Raw genomic sequence first — 6,000 nt, 5'->3', positions numbered from 1 at the left:
GGTGGATGGATGGGTCGGGGGGTCGGTCGGTGTGTGGATGGGTCGGGGGGTCGGTGGATGGATGGATGGGTCGGGGGGTCGGTCGGTGGATGGACGGATGGGTTGGGGGGTCGGTCGGTGCATGGATGGATGGATCGGGGGATCGGTCAGTGGATGGATGGCTGGATCTGGGGGTTGGTCGGTGTGTGGATGGGTCGGGGGGTTGGTCGGTGGATGGATGGATGGGTTGGGGGGTCTGTCGGTGGATGGATGGGTCGGGGGGTCGGTCGGTGGGTGGAAAGGTCGGGGGGTCGGTCGGTGGATGGATGGATGGGTCGGGGGTTCGGTCGGTGGATGGATGGGTCGGGGGGTCGGTCGGTGCATGGATGGATGGGTTGGGGGTCGGTCGGTGCATGGATGGACGGGTCGGGGGGTCGGTCGGTGGATGGATGGCTGGATCGGGGGGTTGGTCGGTGTGTGGATGGGTCGGGGGGTCGGTCGGTGGGTGGAAAGGTCGGGGGTTCAGTCGGTGGATGTTTGGATGGGTCGGGGGGTCGGTCGGTTGATGGATGGATGGGTCGGGGGTTCAGTCGGTGGATGTTTGGATAGGTCGGGGGTTCGGTCGGTGGATGTTTGGATAGGCCGGGGGTTCGGTCGGTGGATGGATGGATGGGTCGGGGGGTCGTTTGGTGGATGGATGGATGGGCCAGGGGTTCGATCGGTGGATGGATGGATGGGTCGGGGGGTCGGTCAGTGGATGGATGGATGGGTCGGGGGTTCGGTCAGTGGATGGATGGATGGGCCGGGGGTTCGGTCAGTGGATGGATGGATGGATGGGTCGGGGGGTTGGTTGGTGGATGGATGGATGGGCCAGGGGTTCGGTCGGTGGATGGATGGATGGGTCGGGGGGTCAGTCAGTGGATGGATGGATGGGTCGGGGGTTCGGTCAGTGGATGGATGGATGGGCCGGGGGTTCGGTCAGTGGATGGATGGATGGATGGGTCGGGGGTCGGTCGGTGGATGGATGGGCCGGGGGTTCGGTCAGTGGATGGATGGGTGGATGGGTCGGGGGTCGGTCGGTGGATGGATGGGTCGGGGGGTCGGTCGGTGCATGGATGGATGGGTTGGGGGGTCGGTCGGTGCATGGATGGATGGGTCGGGGGGTCGGTCGGTGGGTGGAAAGGTCGGGGGGGCGGTCGGTGGATGTTTGGATGGGTCGGGGGTTCAGTCGGTGGATGTCTGTATGGGTCGGGGGGTCGGTCGGTTGATGGATGGATGGGTCGGGGGTTCGGTCGGTGGATGTTTGGATGGGCCGGGGGTTCGGTCGGTGGATGGATGGATGGGTCGGGGGTTCGGTCGGTGGATGTTTGGATGGGCCGGGGGTTCGGTCGGTGGATGGATGGATGGGTCGGGGGGTCGGTCAGTGGATGGATGGATGGGTCGGGGGTTCGGTCGGTGGATGTTTGGATGGGCCGGGGGTTCGGTCGGTGGATGGATGGATGGGTCGGGGGGTCGGTTGGTGGATGGATGGATGGGCCAGGGGTTCGGTCGGTGGATGGATGGATGGGTCGGGGGGTCGGTCAGTGGATGGATGGATGGGTCGGGGGTTCGGTCAGTGGATGGATGGATGGGCCGGGGGTTCGGTCAGTGGATGGATGGATGGATGGGTCGGGGGTCGGTCGGTGGATGGATGGATGGGTCGGGGGGTCGGTCAGTGGATGGATGGATGGATGGGTCGGGGGTCGGTCGGTGGATGGATGCATGGGTCGGGGGTCGGTCGGTGGATGGATGGATTGGTCGGGGGGTCGGTCAGTGGATGGATGGATGGGTCGGGGGTCGGTCGGTGGATGGATGGATGGGTCGGGGGTCGGTCGGTGGATGGATGGATTGGTCGGGGGGTCGGTCAGTGGATGGATGGATGGGTCGGGGGTTCAGTCGGTGGATGGATGGATGGGTCGGGGGGTCGGTCAGTGGATGGATGGATGGGTCGGGGGTTCGGTCAGTGGATGGATGGATGGATGGGTCGGGGGTCGGTCGGTGGATGGATGGATGGGTCGGGGGGTCGGTCAGTGGATGGATGGATGGGTCGGGGGTTCAGTCGGTGGATGGATGGATGGATGGGTCGGGGGTCGGTCGGTGGATGGATGGATTGGTCGGGGGGTCGGTCGGTGGATGGATGGATGGGTCGGGGGTTCAGTCGGTGGATGGATGGATGGGTCGGGGGGTCGGTCGGTGGATGGATGGGTCGGGGGGTCGGTCGGTGGATGGATGGATGGGTCGGGGGGTCGGTCAGTGGATGGATGGATGGGTCGGGGGGTCGGTCAGTGGATGGATGGATGGGTCGGGGGTCGGTCGGTGGATGGATGGATGGGTCGGGGGGTCGGTCAGTGGATGGATGGATGGGCCGGGGGTTCGGTCGGTGGATGGATGGATGGGTCGGGGGTCGGTCGGTGGATGGATGGATGGGCCGGGGGTTCGGTCGGTGGATGGATGGATGGGTCGGGGGTCGGTCGGTGGATGGATGGATAGGTCGGGGGGTCGGTCGGTGGATGGATGGATGGGTCGGGGGTTCAGTCGGTGGATGGATGGATGGGTCGGGGGGTCGGTCGGTGGATGGATGGATGGGTCGGGGGGTCGGTTGGTGGATGGATGGATGGGCCAGGGGTTCGGTCGGTGGATGGATGGATGGGTCGGGGGGTCGGTCAGTGGATGGATGGATGGGTCGGGGGTTCGGTCAGTGGATGGATGGATGGGCCGGGGGTTCGGTCAGTGGATGGATGGATGGATGGGTCGGGGGTCGGTCGGTGGATGGATGGATGGGTCGGGGGGTCGGTCAGTGGATGGATGGATGGATGGGTCGGGGGTCGGTCGGTGGATGGATGCATGGGTCGGGGGTCGGTCGGTGGATGGATGGATTGGTCGGGGGGTCGGTCAGTGGATGGATGGATGGGTCGGGGGTCGGTCGGTGGATGGATGGATGGGTCGGGGGTCGGTCGGTGGATGGATGGATTGGTCGGGGGGTCGGTCAGTGGATGGATGGATGGGTCGGGGGTTCAGTCGGTGGATGGATGGATGGGTCGGGGGGTCGGTCAGTGGATGGATGGATGGGTCGGGGGTTCGGTCAGTGGATGGATGGATGGATGGGTCGGGGGTCGGTCGGTGGATGGATGGATGGGTCGGGGGGTCGGTCAGTGGATGGATGGATGGGTCGGGGGTTCAGTCGGTGGATGGATGGATGGATGGGTCGGGGGTCGGTCGGTGGATGGATGGATTGGTCGGGGGGTCGGTCGGTGGATGGATGGATGGGTCGGGGGTTCAGTCGGTGGATGGATGGATGGGTCGGGGGGTCGGTCGGTGGATGGATGGGTCGGGGGGTCGGTCGGTGGATGGATGGATGGGTCGGGGGGTCGGTCAGTGGATGGATGGATGGGTCGGGGGGTCGGTCAGTGGATGGATGGATGGGTCGGGGGTCGGTCGGTGGATGGATGGATGGGTCGGGGGGTCGGTCAGTGGATGGATGGATGGGCCGGGGGTTCGGTCGGTGGATGGATGGATGGGTCGGGGGTCGGTCGGTGGATGGATGGATGGGCCGGGGGTTCGGTCGGTGGATGGATGGATGGGTCGGGGGTAGGTCGGTGGATGGATGGATGGGTCGGGGGGTCGGTCAGTGGATGGATGGATGGGTCGGGGGTTCAGTCGGTGGATGGATGGATGGGTCGGGGGGTCGGTCGGTGGATGGATGGATGGGTCGGGGGGTCGGTCGGTGGATGGATGGATGGGTCGGGGGGTCGGTCAGTGGATGGATGGATGGATGGGTCGGGGGTTCGGTCAGTGGATGGATGGATGGATGGGTCGGGGGTTCGGTCAGTGGATGGATGGATGGGCCGGGGGTTCGGTCAGTGGATGGATGGATGGGTCGGGGGGTCGGTCGGTGGATGGATGGATGGGTCGGGGGGTCGGTCAGTGGATGGATGGATGGATGGGTTGGGGGTTCAGTCGGTGGATGGATGGGTCGGGGGTTGGTCGGTGGATGGATGGGTCGGGGGCTCGGTCGCTGGATGGATGGATGGGTCGGGGGGTCGGTGGATGGATGGATGGTTCGGGGGTCGGTCGGTGGATGGATGGGTCGGAGGTCGGTCAGCGGGTGGATGGGTCGGGGGTCGGTCGGTGGATGAATGGGTCGGGGGTCGGTCGGTGGGTGGATGGGTCAGGGAGTCGGTCGGTGGGTGGATGAGTCGGGGGGTCGGTCGGTGGATGGATGGGTCGGGGGTCGGTCGGTGGATGGATGGATGGATCGGGGGTTCGGTCGGTGGGTGGATGGGTCGGGGGGTCGGTCGGTGGATGGATAGATGGGTCAGAGGTTCGGTGGATGGATGGATGGGTCGGGGGGTTGGTCGGTGGATGGATGGGTCGGGGGGTCGGTGGATGGATGGATGGGTCGGAGAGTCGGTCGGTGGGTGGATCGGTCGGGGGGGTCGGTCGGTGGATGGATGGATGGGTGGGGGGGTCGGTGGATGGATGGATGGGTCGGGGGGTCGGTCGGTGGATGGATGGGTCGGGGGTTCGGTCGGTGGGTGGATGGGTCGGGGGGTCGGTCGGTGGATGGATGGATGGGTGGGGGGGTCGGTCGGTGGATGGATGGGTCGGGGGGTCGGTCGGTGGATGGATGGATGGGTGGGGGGGTCGGTGGATGGATGGATGGGTCGGGGGGTCGGTCGGTGGATGGATGGGTCGGCGGTCGGTCGGTGGGTGGATGGGGCGGGGGGTCGGTGGGTGGGTGGATGGGTCGGGGGGTCGGTCGGTGGATGGATGGGTCGGGGGGTCGGTCGCTGGATGGATGGATGGGTGGGGGGGTCGGTGGATGGATGGATGGGTCGGGGGGTCAGTCGGTGGATGGATGGGTCGGGGATCGGTCGGTGGGTGGATGGGGCGGGGGGTCGGTGGGTGGGTGGATGGGTCGGGGGGTCGGTCGGTGGATGGATGGGTCGGGGGGTCGGTCGCTGGATGGATGGATGGGTGGGGGGTCGGTGGATGGATGGATGGGTCGGGGGGTCAGTCGGTGGATGGATGGGTCGGGGGTCGGTCGGTGGGTGGATGGGCGGGGGGTCGGTCGGTGGATGGATGGGTCGGGGGTCGGTCGGTGGGTGGATGGGCGGTGGGTCGGTGGGTGGGTGGATGGGTCGGGGGGTCGGTCGGTGGATGGATGGGTCGGGGGGTCGGTCGGTGTGTGGATGGGTCGGGGGGTCGGTGGATGGATGGATGGGTCGGGGGGTCGGTCGGTGGATGGACGGATGGGTTGGGGGGTCGGTCGGTGCATGGATGGATGGATCGGGGGATCGGTCAGTGGATGGATGGCTGGATCTGGGGGTTGGTCGGTGTGTGGATGGGTCGGGGGGTTGGTCGGTGGATGGATGGATGGGTTGGGGGGTCTGTCGGTGGATGGATGGGTCGGGGGGTCGGTCGGTGGGTGGAAAGGTCGGGGGGTCGGTCGGTGGATGTTTGGATGGGTCGGGGGTTCGGTCGGTGGATGTTTGGATGGGCCAGGGGTTCGGTCGGTGGATGGATGGATGGGTCGGGGGTTCGGTCGGTGGATGGATGGGTCGGGGGGTCGGTCGGTGCATGGATGGATGGGTTGGGGGTCGGTCGGTGCATGGATGGACGGGTCGGGGGGTCGGTCGGTGGATGGATGGCTGGATCGGGGGTTGGTCGGTGTGTGGATGGGTCGGGGGGTCGGTCGGTGGGTGGAAAGGTCGGGGGTTCAGTCGGTGGATGTTTGGATGGGTCGGGGGGTCGGTCGGTTGATGGATGGATGGGTCGGGGGTTCAGTCGGTGGATGTTTGGATAGGTCGGGGGTTCGGTCGGTGGATGTTTGGATGGGCCGGGGGTTCGGTCGGTGGATGGATGGATGGGTCGGGGGGTCGGTTGGTGGATGGATGGATGGGCCAGGGGTTCGATCGGTGGATGGATGGATGGGTCGGGGGGTCGGTCAGTGGATGGATGGATGGGTCGGGGGTTCGGTCA

Source organism: Pelodiscus sinensis, chromosome 21 (genome assembly GCF_052426305.1).
Source record: "Pelodiscus sinensis isolate ZL-2025 chromosome 21, ASM5242630v1, whole genome shotgun sequence".
NCBI classification, from domain to species: domain Eukaryota; kingdom Metazoa; phylum Chordata; order Testudines; family Trionychidae; genus Pelodiscus; species Pelodiscus sinensis.
This window is presented reverse-complemented; position numbering follows the sequence as displayed.